This window comes from Enhydra lutris, unplaced genomic scaffold (genome assembly GCF_002288905.1).
Source record: "Enhydra lutris kenyoni isolate GAN:26980312 unplaced genomic scaffold, ASM228890v2 scaffoldscaffold2, whole genome shotgun sequence".
Classification (NCBI taxonomy): Eukaryota; Metazoa; Chordata; class Mammalia; order Carnivora; family Mustelidae; genus Enhydra; species Enhydra lutris.
Genome location: NW_019154086.1, coordinates 55,345,259 through 55,358,402, shown reverse-complemented (window position 1 = coordinate 55,358,402; position 13,144 = coordinate 55,345,259). Strand labels below are relative to the sequence as shown.

Below are 13,144 nucleotides of genomic sequence, written 5' to 3'. Positions count from 1 at the left end.
TTTCTCACATTGAGGTCCTTCATCCATTTTGAGTCTATTTTTGTATGCGGTGTAAGGAAATGGTCCAATTTCATTTTTCTGCATGTGCCTGTCCAATTTTCCCAACACCATTTGTTGAAGAGGATCTCTTTTTTCCATTGGACATTCTTTCCTGCTTTGTCGAAGATTAGTTGACCATAGAGTTGAGGGTCTATTTCTGGGCTCTCTATTCTGTTCCATTGATCTATGTGTATGTTTTTGTGCCAGTACCATGCTGTCTTGATGATGACAGCTTTGTAATAGAGCTTAAAGTCTGGAATTGTGATGCCACCAACTTTGGCTTTCTTTTTCAATATTCCTTTGGCTATTCGAGGTCTTTTCTGCTTCCATATAAATTTAGGATTATTTATTCCATTTCTTTGAAAAAAATGGATGGTACTTTATTGGGAAGTGCATTAAATGTGTAGATTGCTTTAGGTAGCATAAACATTTTCACAATATTTATTCTTCCAATCCAGGAGCATGGGACATTTTTCCATTTCTTTGTGTCTTCCTCAATTTCTTTCATGAGTACTTTATAGTTTTCTGAGTATAGATTCTTAGCCTCTTTGGTTAGGTTTATTCCTAGGTATCTTATAGTTTTGGGTGCAATTGTAAATGGGATTGACTCCTTAATTTCTCTTTCTTCTGTCTTGTTGTTGGTGTAGAGAAATGCAACTGATTTCTGTGCATTGATTTTATATCCTGACACTTTACTGAATTCCTGGACAAGTTCTAGCAGTTTTGGAGTGGAGTCTTTTGGGTTTTCCACATATAGTATCATATCATCCGTGAAGAGTGATAGTTTGACTTCTTCTTTGCTGATTTGGATGCCTTTAATTTCCTTTTGTTGTCTGATTGCTGAGGCTAGGACTTCTACTACTATGTTGAATAGCAGTGGTGATAACGGACATCCCTGCCGTGTTCCTGACCTTAGCGGAAAACCTTTCAGTTTTTCTCCATTGAGAATGATATTTGCAGTGGGTTTTTTATACATGGCTTTGATAATATTGAGGTATGTGCCCTCTATCCCTACACTTTGGAGAGTTTTGATCAGGAAGGGATGCTGTACTTTGTCAAATGCTTTTTCAGCATCTATGAGAGGATCATATGGTTCTTGTTCTTTCTTTTATTAATGTGTTGTATCACATGGATTGATTTGCGGATGTTGAACCAAACTTGCAGCCCTGGAATAAATCCCACTTGGTCGTGGTGAATAATCCTTTTAATGTACTGTTGAATCCTATTGGCTAGTGTTTTGGTGAGAATTTTTGCATCTGTGTTCATCAAGGATATTGGTCTGTAGTTCTCTTTTTTGATGGGATCCTTGCCTGGTTTTGGGATCAAGGTGATGCTGGCCTAGTAAAATGAGTTCGGAAGTTTTCCTTCCATTTCTATTTTTTTTTGAATAGTTTCAGGAGAATAGGAATTAGTTCTTCTTTAAATGTTTGGTAGAATTCCTCCGGGAAGCTGTCTGGCCCTGGGCTTTTGTTTGTTTGGAGATTTTTGATGACTGTTTCAATCTCCTTACTGGTTATGGGTCTGTTCAGGTTTTCTATTTCTTCCTGGTTCAGTTGTGGTAGTTTATATGTCTCTCGGAATGCATCCATTTCTTCCAGATTGTCAAATTTGTTGGCGTAGAGTTGCTCATAGTATGTTTTTATAACTGTCTGTATTTCTTTGGTGTTAGTTGTGATCTCTCCTCTTTCATTCATGATTTTGTTTATTTGGGTCCTTTCTCTTTTCTTTTTGATAAGTCTGGCCAGGGGTTTATCAATCTTATTAATTCTTTCAAAGAACCAGCTCCTAGTTTCGTTGATTTGTTCTATTGGTTTTTTGTTTGTTTGTTTGTTTCTATTTCATTGATTTCTGCTCTGATCTTTATGATTTCTCTTCTCCTGCTGGGTTTAGGGTTTCTTCCTTGTTCTTTCTCCAGCTCCTTTAGGTGTAGGGTTAGGTTGTGTACCTGAGACCTTTCTTGTTTCTTGAGAAAGGCTTGTACCGCTATATATTTTCCTCTCAGGACTGCCTTTGTTGTGTCCCTCAGATTTTGAACCATTGTGTTTTCATTATCATTTGTTTCCATGAATTTTTTCAATTCTTCTTTAATTTCCTGGTTGACCCATTCATTCTTTAGAAGGATGCTATTTAGTCTCCATGTATTTGGGTTCTTTCCAAATTTCCTCTTGTGATTGAGTTCTAGATTCAGAGCATTGTGGTCTGAAAATATGCAGGGAATGATCCCAATCTTTTGATACTGGTTGAGACCTGATTTAGGACCCGGGATGTGATCTATTCTGGAGAATGTTCCATGTGCATTAGAGAAAAATGTGTATTCTGTTGCTTTGGGATGAAATGTTCTGAATATATCTGTGATGTCCTTCTGGTCCAGTGTGTCATTCAAGGCCTTTATTTCCTTGTTGATCTTTTCTTGGATGATCTGTCCATTTCTGTGAGTGAGGGGAGGTTTAAAGTCCCCTACTATTATTGTACTATTGTTGATGTGTTTCTTTGATTTTGTTATTAATTGGTTTATATAGTTGGCTGCTCCCACGTTAGGGGCATAGATATTTAAAATTGTTAGATCTTCTTGTTGGACAGATCCTTTGAGTATGATATAGTGTCCTTCCTCATCTCTTATTATAGTCTTTGGCTTAAAATCTAATTGATCTGATATAAGGATTGCCACTCCTGCTTTCTTCTGATGTCCATTAGCATGGTAAATTCTTTTCCACCCCCTCACTTTAAATCTGGAGGTGTCTTCGGGTTTAAAATGAGTTTCTTATAGGCAACATATTGATGGGTTTTTGTTTTTATCCATTCTGTGTCTTTTGATTGGGGCATTTAGCCCATTAACATTCAGGGTAACTATTGAGAGATGTGAATTTAGTGCCATTGTATTGCCTATAAGGTGACTGTTACTGTATATTGTCTCTGTTCCTTTCTGATCTACTACTTTTAGGGTCTCTCTTTGCTTAGAGGACCTCTTTCAATATTTCCTGTAGAGCTGGTTTGGTGTTGCAAATTCTTTCAGTTTTTGTTTGTTCTGGAAGCTTTTTATCTCTCCTTCTATTTTCAATGATAGCCTAGCTGGATATAATATTCTTGGCTGCATGTTTCTCTCGTTTAGTGCTCTGAATATATCATGCCAGCTCTTTCTGGCCTGCCAGTTCTCTGTGGATAAGTCTGCTGCCAATCTAATATTTTTACCATTGTATGTTACAGACTTCTTTTCCCGGGCTGCTTTCAGGATTTTCTCTTTGTCACTAAGACTTGTAAATTTTACTATTAGGTGATGGGGTGTGGACCTATTCTTAAATTGATTTTGAGGGGGGTTCTCTGAACCTCCTGGATTTTGATGCTTGTTCCCTTTGCCATATTGGGGAAATTCTCTCCAATAATTCTCTCCAATATACCTTCTGCTCCCCTCTCTCTTTCTTCTTCTTCTGGAATCCCAATTATTCTAATGTTGTTTCGTCTTATGGTGTCACTTATCTCTCGAATTCTGCCCTCGTGTTCCAGTAGCTGTTTGTCCCTCTTTTGCTCAGCTTCTTTATTCTCTGTCATTTGGTCTTTTATATCACTAATTCTTTCTTCTGCCTCATTTATCCTAGCAGTGAGAGCCTCCATTTTTGATTGCACCTCATTAATAGCTTTTTTGATTTCAACTTGGTTAGATTTTAGTTCTTTTATTTCTCCAGAAAGGGCTTTTATATCCCCCGAGAGGGTTTCTCTAATATCTTCCATGCCTTTTTCGAGCCCGGCTAGAACCTTGAGAATCGTCATTCTGAACTCTCGATCTGACATATTACCAATGTCTGTATTGATTAGGTCCCTAGCCTTTGGTACTGCCTCTTGTTCTTTTTTTTGTGGTGAATTTTTCAGCCTTGTCATTTTGTCCAGATAAGAGTATATGAAGGAGCAAGTAAAATACTAAAAGGCTGGCAAAGACCCCAGGAAAATATTCTTTAACCAAATCAGAAGAGATCCCAAATCGTGAGGGGGGAGAAAGGGGATAAAAAGAGGTTCAGAAAGAAAAAAAAAAAAGAAAGAAACAATTAAAAAAAGAAAACAAATAAAGAAAAATATAAAAAAGAAAAGAATATATATATATATATATATATATATACATATATATATATTAGATAAACTAGTTAAAAACATTAAAAAAGAAAAGGGTAAAAGTTAAAAAAAATTTAGCAGAAGAAGAGAGAAAAAAAATTGAAAAAAAAAAATTAAATTAACTGCAAGACTAAAGAATCATGGGGAGAAAGCCATGAGTTCCGTGCTTTGCTTTCTCCTCCTCTGAAATTCTGCCGCTCTCCTTGGTATTGAAACTGCACTCCTTGGTAGGTGAACTTGGTCCTGGATGGATTTCTTGTTAATCTTCTGGGGGAGGAGCCTGTTGTAGTGATTCTCAAGTGTCTTTGCCCCAGGTGGAATTGCACTGCCCTTACCAGGGGCCGGGCTGAGTAATCCGCTCAGGTTTGCTTTCGGGAGCTTTTGTTCCCTGAGCGCTTTCTGTAGAGTTCCAGAGGACGGGAATGAAGATGGCGGCCTCCCAGTCTCTGGCCCGGAGGAGCCGAGAGCTTGGGGCCCCACTCCTCAGTGCGCCCTCAGAGAACAGCGCCCATTTATTCCCATCTGCCTGGCTTCCGGCCGCGCTCCGAGCTCACTGAGCCTGCGACCCGTTCAAGGTAACCCCGAGCTGAGAGCTCACTTCTCTGCTCTGTCTCTGTAGCCGGCTTCCCCGTTCTAATACCTGCAAGCTCTGCGACACTCAGACACCCCCGATCCTTCTGTGACCCTGAGGGACCTGTGGCCACGCTGACCCCACGTGGGCTTCACCCCGGTTTAGCCTCTGGAGAGATGTCCTTCAGCAGAACAGACTTTTAAAAGTCCTGATTTTGTGCTTCGTTGCTCCGCCGCTTGCCAGGAGCCGGCCCCTCCCCCCGCGGTCTATCTTCTCGTCGCTTTGGATTCTCTTCTCCACCAGTCCTATCTTTCAGAAAGCGGTTGCTTTTCTGTTTCTAGAATTGCTGTTCTTCTTCTCTTCGATCTCCCGTTGGAATTGTAGGTGTTTGCAATCTTTAGATAAGCTATCTAGCTGATCTCCTGCTACCTGAAGTAGTCTCAGCCTGCTACTTCTCCGCCATCTTGACTCCTCCCTCCTCGCTTTTTAACATTTTAATAGCAGCTTTTGACTTATAGAACTTGCCTTTTAAAAAGTAGCCATATCTAATAATTTCTGTTGCTTTTAAATAAGAAAAAAACCTCTCCTACATGATTTCTAAATCAAAATGTGTAGGTGACTGTGGTAGGCTGAAAAACAGCCTCCCCAAAGAGTCCACCTCCTAAAACCTGGAACTCTGGACCCTCTGCTATGTTAAATGGTGAAAGTTACTTTGCAGATTTAAGGATATCAAGATGGAGAGATTATCCTGGGGTATACCCCTGAGCCTGATGTAATTATAACAATCCTTAGAGAGATATGGGAGTCAGAGTTGGAGGAGAAGGCAATGTGACAACAGAAGCAGAGATTGAGAAGATGTGACTAGAAGCCAAGAAATGTCAGCCATCTCTAGAAGCTGCAAGAGACAAGGAAGGGATTCTCCCCTGGAGCCATCAGAAAGAATTGACTTTGCTGATATCTTGATTTTAACCTTGTAAGACTCATTTTGGGCTTCTGATCTCTGGAACTGTAAGAGAATAAATCTGAATTTGTGGTTGTTACAGTGGCAATAGAAAAGTAATGAGTGATATTATTTTGCTCTCCATCACACAAATTCCCAGTAAATATAAAACTGTTTAATGTCTAGTAAATATTCTATACTAATACAAGAGAAAACTTGCATCACTATAGAAACTTCATGGAATTTCTTTTAGAAATAGTGTGATGTGTTAAAAAGCTGTGGTATTTCCAGGCCTAATTATCTCCTATGAATCTCAGTGTACCCAGTAACTATGGGGACAACAAGCAGCACATTCTTCATCTTCCCTTGGAAAGAGAAGCATTTTTAGGATTTTAAGATTTTTTAGGATTGCTTTAATTTTGTATCAGCTTGAATTAAGTTCAGCATATCTAGTGGGAAAATCCAAAATTGTGACAGCTTAAATAAAATACAAGATTGTTGTTCACATGCAAAAGAAGTTTAGAGGTAAGCAGGACGGGCCAAACATCTCAGCTCCTCCTTCTTCAGTGACCATGTCTCCTTCTGTCTTTTTGCTTCACTTCTTAACTTTGACACCTGGGTCCACAGTCCAAGTTGGATGATCTCAGCTCCTGTCATCAAATCTGACTTGCGGGCTCAAAGAAGAAGGCAGAAAGTCAAAAGAGGCAGCCCATGGGGATGAGTGATACCCTTTCTGGAAATTCAATTTCACCTACAACACACTAACCCCAATTTAATCATATGATCTCCCGCAAGGGAGACTTGTAAATAGGATCTACCCAGGCAGGAAAAATGCCCAATTAAATTTCTAGGTTTCATTACTGAGAAAGACGGGCTGAAGGTGTCTCTACCACATCCATCACTTTGACCACCTAAATATCTATGAAGAACACACTCCCTTCTTCGAAAGGGACAACACCAGTATCTCACCTTGCTACCTTGTCCAAGTCAAGACATTTGGAAAACACATGTCCTCCTCATCAGATTTGTATGTAGTTTCCCATGGTTCCATGACCTATGACCTGAAAGGCAGGTTATATGTTCCCAACATTCCCATGTAGTGTCTTTAAAATTTCCCATATGCAATTTTTGATTGTTGAGTGAAATTGTTACTTATAATAATAAGACATAAGGGAGTCCCCCCTTTAAAATACCCTGCGAAAATGAGAAAAAAATATAGTATTCATAGGTTAAGTTACTCTATGATACTAATAATTCTAATTGAATAATATTTGGTCTGTTTTGATAAAAATAACATGTTTCTGCATATTTTTTTCTAGGCCATGGTGCATCAGTGTTCCATATTATGTAGGAGGCTACTTTAAGCCAAGGGCAAAAGCATCAGTATGATTTATTTTCAGTTTTTAAGAAAAAGACACACACACAGAGAAAAATTTGTAAAGAAAATGAAGGTCAATTGTGAGGATACCCTGCTAGAACAGTGGACAAATTCCTTGTTTAGTGCATCCAGTGCCCCAGCCTCTGCCTTCTGCAGTTTCTTCCTAGTCCCTGAAGATTAAGTTCCCTGGGAAGCAGACTCTGAGGCAGAGTTTAGGATACAGGAAATTTATTAGAGAGTGCTCCAGAGATCAGTGAGTACAGGGCCAGAGAAGAGAGTAGGACTAAGAAGAAGAAGCCTTGAGGCTGTGATGCAGTCTCAGCAAAGGCCTCAGGCACCCAAGGGAGGTCTGGCACTGGTTCAGCCCCTTGGAGTAATTTGGTTAAAAAGACAGGGACTTTATGTGCCCTCATTGACCAATCACTGGGTATGAGCTATCTCTAGGAAAGGTCCTTTGGTGAAGTATTTCTTACCAAAATCCAAGACAAGATTGGCAGCTGAGGACTCATAGCCAGGAACACCCTTGGCAGCTGAGAAATAAGTCCTTCAGTTTCTCTGAAGGGAATCTAGAAATGCATCATAACCTCCATCAACTGGTCCTTTTCCCATTTGAGAAGCAAGTACAGAGAGTTCCAATATACTCCCTTCCCCCACACAAGCACAGCCTCCCCCACCATTAACATCCTGCACCAGAGCAGCACATTTGTTACAATAGATGAACCAACCCTGACAACCATTGTCACCAAAGCCCATAGTTAATATTAGGATTCCTTCAGTCTTGCATTTTCTATGGGTTTTGACACATGTATAATGACATTATAGTATCATGGAGACTGAGTTTATTGTCCTAAAAATCACTGTGCTCTGCCTACTCATCCCTGCCTCTCTCCTCTCCACCCTCTTGCAACTACCATGGCCATAGTTTTTTTTCCATACAAAATGGTGGAAACCTACAGTGCGTAGCCCTTTCAGATTGGCCTCTTTCACTTAATAGAATATGCATTTAAGATTCCTCTATGTTTTTCCATAAAAATGGAAATGATAGCTCTTTTTTTCTTTTTAAAGATTTTATTTACTTATTTGACACTGAGAGAGAGAGAGATCACAAGTAGGCAGAGAGGCAGGCAGAGAGAGAGGAGGAAGCAGGCTCCCCACTGAGCAGAAAGCCTGATGTGGGGCTCGATCCCAGGACCCCGAGACCATGACCTGAGCCGAAGGCAGAAGCTTAATCCACTGAACCACCCAGGGACCCCACTCATTTCATTCAATATTCCATTGTCTGGATATACCCATTTGTGTGTCCATTCACCTACTGAAGGACATCTTGGCTACTTCCAAATTTCCACAATGATGAATTAAGCTGCTATAAGTATCTTTGTACAGATTTTTTTTTTTTTAAGATTTTATTTATTTATTTGACAGAGAGATCACAAGCAGGCAGAGAGGCAGGCAGAGAGAGAGAAGGAAGCAGGCTCCCCGCTGAACAGAGAGCCCGATGCGGGGCTCGATCCCAGGACTCTGAGATCATGACCTGGGCCGAAGGCAGCGGCTTAACCCACTGAGCCACCCAGGTGCCCCATCTTTGTACAGATTTTTGTGTGAACATAAGTTTTCAATTCCCTTGGGTAAATGTCACACGCAAAATTTTTTTTGCAAGTTTCCAAATTACTGAAGGTTTAGTGTACTTAGATTGCAGGCCACAAGCCCATGGCCTCTCTTAGCCAAGTGCTATTTCCACCTTGAGTTGATCCATATCTTGCAGGATTTTACTGAAAGAAGCAGGAATTAGCACACTTACACTAATATTTTGAATTTTTCCTAACTTTTTGGTTACAGGCATACTTAGGATGGTTTCTGCCATACAAGGATTGTTTGATGTACAAATTGGTTCACAAGCTCTCCAGTCTACAAAATCTAAATCCTTAGAATCTTCTTCCCTACTTCCTTTTTATAGCCAAAGTTACAGTTTGGTTGTGACACTCTCTGTCATTGTCCTGATAGAAATGACTATATTGAGGAAGAAGGCAAGGGAGGATACAACCATGCTGTGCTGTATGAGAAGAACCAAAAAGGTTGAAAAAAATGATGAGGACCAAAAGATGGAACAAGATGGCATCAAACCTGAAGATAAAGCCCATAAGGCCGCGACCAAAATTCAGGCTAGCTTCCGTGGACACATAACAAGGAAAAAGCTCAAAGGAGAGAAGAAGGGGGATGCCCAAGCTGCTGAGGCATAAGCCAATGAGAAGGAGGAAGCCCCCGTGGCCGATGGCGTGGAGAAGGAGGGAGAAGGTCCCACTCCCACTGACGCGGTCCCTGCCTCCGGCCCCAAGCCTGAGGAATCTGGCAAGGCAGGCGAAACTCCTTCGGAGGAGAAGAAGTGGGAGGGCGCCCCTGATGCTGCCACAGAGCAGGCAGCCCCCCAGGCTCCTGCCCCCTCAGAGGAGAAGGCCGGCTCTGCTGAGACAGAAAGTGCCACTAAAGCTTCCACTGACAACTCGCCGCCCTCCAAGGCCGAAGACGCCCCAGCCAAGGAGGAGCCTAAACAAGCCGATGTGCCTGCTGCTGTCACTGCTGCTGCTGCTGCCACCACCCCTGCTGCAGAGGATGCCGCTGCCAAGGCAACAGCCCAGCCTCCTACGGATTCTGTGGAGAGCAACCAAGCCGAGGAGAAGATAGAAGCTATAGATGAAACCAAACCTAAGGAAAGTGCCCGGCAGGATGAGGGTAAAGGAGAAGAACATGAGGCGGACCAAGAACATGCCTGAACTTTAAGATATGGCTTTCCACGTCCCCACCCTCCCCTCTCCTGAGTCCTGTCTCTCCCCACCCTCTTCTCAACTCAACTCTGAAGTTTCCCTTCCTGTCCTGCTCACATCTGTGAGTCTGTCCTCTCCTATCCACTAGCCCTCTTTCTCTCTGTGTGGCAAACATTAAAAGAAAAAAAAAAAAAAAAAAAGTCAGGAAAGATCCCAAGTCAAATAGTGTGGCTTAAACATTTTTTGTTTCTTGGTGTTGTTATGGCGAGTTTTTGGTAATGATGATCCAATCATTTTGGGAAATTCTTGCACTGTATCCAGGTTTTTTGATCTGGTGCGTGTGGCCCTGTGGGAGTCCACTTTCCTCTCTATCTCTCTCTGTTCTAAGTGTGTGTGCAATGTTCCGTTCATCTGAGGAGTCCAAAATATCAAGTGAATTCAAAATCATTTTTCTTTTCCTCCTTTAAATGTGATGGAATGAACAAAAAGGAAAAAAAATAAAAAACCCAGTTTGTTTTGAAAATAAATAAACAAATAAATAAATAAAGCAAATGTGCCAATTAGTGTAACTTGCGGCTCTAAGGCTCCTTTTTCAATCTGAATATTAATAAATCATGAGAGTAAGCAAAAAAAAAAAAAAGAAAGAAATGACTATATTTCAGATAATAGAATTGTTTACAGCTAGCTTAATCAAAAAAGGATTCATTTCAAATTTCTTAAAGCACCAGAAGACCAACTTAGGTGTTATGTAGTGAGAAGAAATACCAAAAAGACGTATGTATTTATCCAATAGGGTTGTTATAACAAAATCACACTGCTGCCCCTGTAGTCAGTACCTGTGAAGCCAGAGACAGGATCCTTCCCACTACTGTTCTAGAAACAAAATAAAACAAATACATCCATGATGGTGCTTGTCAGAAAAGTCACATGCCCACTGCTTTGTGATGTTCACTTCCCTGTTCCAACTGTGACACACAGAATCCTAACTATAAGAGGGTCTGGGGAATGTTGCCCTCAGCTTGCCTGTCTCCAGAGTACTGGAAGGCAAGATACAAAGGAGTTGGATTTATATAGAGGAATGGTTCTCACCAAGGATTAATTTTGACTCTTCAGATATCTGACAATGTCTGGATACTTTTTTGGTTGTCACAACTGGGGTGGGGGTAATAGTAGCATCTAGTGGATAGAGTCCAGAGATGCTGTTCAGCATCCTACAATGCACGGGACAGAACTCACAACAAAGAATTATCCAGGCCAAAATGTCAATGGTGCCAAGGTTGAAAAACTCTGGTGCAGAATGAACCAATCTGCAGTATCTGCCTCAAACTTCCTCCTCAGATTCATATTCTTGTGGGCAGTGGAGGACCTAGAAATCAGATCTGGAGACTTAGAATGTAGGGTTTTACACTAAGTACCCAAGAACCACACAATGATCATGTCCAAAAAAAACAAAACAAAAACAAAAACAAAAAGCTCTGTAACAAAGATAGGGACTATGCTTTGTGACCACCTGAGGAGTTTCAGGCTTTCACCCCACTTCCCAAGGAAATGAGGAAAATTTGTGATAAATAAAAAAATTCTCTTCTCCTTTGATTCAAACTTGAAGAATTTGAACAAGTACCTATATCAGTCTCTCACCAAAACCATTTCAAGTTCCATTTTAGATTGGGTTCCCCCTGAAGCAAAACCCAATTGAGGACTCAGACATAAACAGTTTATTTGGAGGTGTTCCCAATATAGGGGAGTGAAGAGGACAGGAAAAAGGAGGAAACTAATAAGTGGTTTGTTTTTTAGCAAGTTACTGCTGTGAATAAGGTAGTTAATCCTCACCTCTGGGAACCCTGAAAGTCAATACTGAAAGATGCCTCAGGGTCATCCCACTCAAGGACTGAAGAAGCTGGGGGCATTTAACCATCTTATTAGATTCCTATTGCTCCTATAAAAAACCTGGTGGCTTAAAATAACACAAATTTATTATTTTACAGTTCTGAAGGTCAGAAGTGCAAAATGGGTCATACAAAGTAGGCCGAAATCAGGATGACAGCAGGGTTGCACCTGGAGACTCCAGAGGAGAACCATTTCAGCTTCTAGACACCACTTGCATCCCTTGGCTGGGGTCCCCTTCCTCCATTTTAAAGCCATCTTCAAATTGCTCTCTGACTGTGACTTCCTTCTTTTAGTTTTAAGGACTCATAAGACTGCACCCACATGGATAATCCAAGATAATCTTCCTTCTAAAGATCATGAACTTAGTAACACCTACAGAATAACTTTTGCCAGGTAAGGTAACATATTTGTAGATTAGGGGATTGAGATGTGGACATCTTTGAGTGGGTCATTTTTCTATTATATACATCTGCTCTCATCAGTCGTTAGTTGAAGACTGCTCCCAAGATAGGCACTGGCATTTCTAGCCTCCTGCTCAGGTAAACCAAGCACACTCTGATGTTCAGGGAAAGCCTGTAAGCAAAGGAGTATAGGTGCCAGCAATTGGAAGTTGGGCAGTATTCACCAAAGCAGTGAGGGTAAGGGATATAGGTGAAGCTCAGACACCATCTGCTGCAATTCTTCTTGGATATAAGTCAAAAACTAGAAAGCACAATCGTTTTACTAGTTTTTGTTTTGGTTTAAGAGGGAGAGAAAGGAAGGCAGAAATGGAGGAAGAGAGGATAAAAACCAGAGGATATCTATGTAAAGATAATGTTTATTTATAAGAAAATATTCACATAAAGGTGGAGGAAAGACAGAATTCAAAAACAAGTCACTATTTTTTAAAATATAATTTAAAAAAAGGAGATAACTGAAAAATCAAAGGAACCTCCTCCTTTTGGATGAGATTTATTAAGAGAAACAAAAAATTTTGGAAAATTTTATGTTCTTATCATGATTCAGGAGTTCATAGTTCATTTTGGGAAGTTGAATGTGGCAGCAGCATATTTTTGAATGCTTCCAAATTCCCACACCAAAACAAATAGTTCAACTATATAGCAAAACCAAAAATTTATAAATAACATTTACCAAAACATATGCATACATGCACACACAAAACAAATACATAAATAAAACCCTAGATAATAAACTTTTCCATAGACCGCAGAGGAAGACAAACTACCAACAGGCATAAATCTACATGATATCAACCCTGTCCTGGAGTAATAAGAGGGATGCAATAGGCATCTCTCAGATATGAGAATAAGAGAACCCGTACATAGCTAACAAAACTGAATCACTGGAGCATACGCAGTCCAAATGGAAAACAGCAGCTGAAACTGGGTTGGCTGTATCCACTCCATCAGCAGGTAACCACAGGAGCCCAGTTGTTAGAGGATACAGAAGTTGAGTCCCCATGAACTCTC

The 13,144-nt window shown here is 40.6% G+C and overlaps 1 pseudogene; it reads left to right on the top strand.

Annotated features, from left to right (window-relative positions):
* The first annotated feature begins 9,071 nt into the window (after window positions 1–9,071).
* LOC111152442 lies at window positions 9,072–9,797 on the top strand (annotated as a pseudogene).
* The last annotated feature ends 3,347 nt before the right edge of the window (window positions 9,798–13,144 follow it).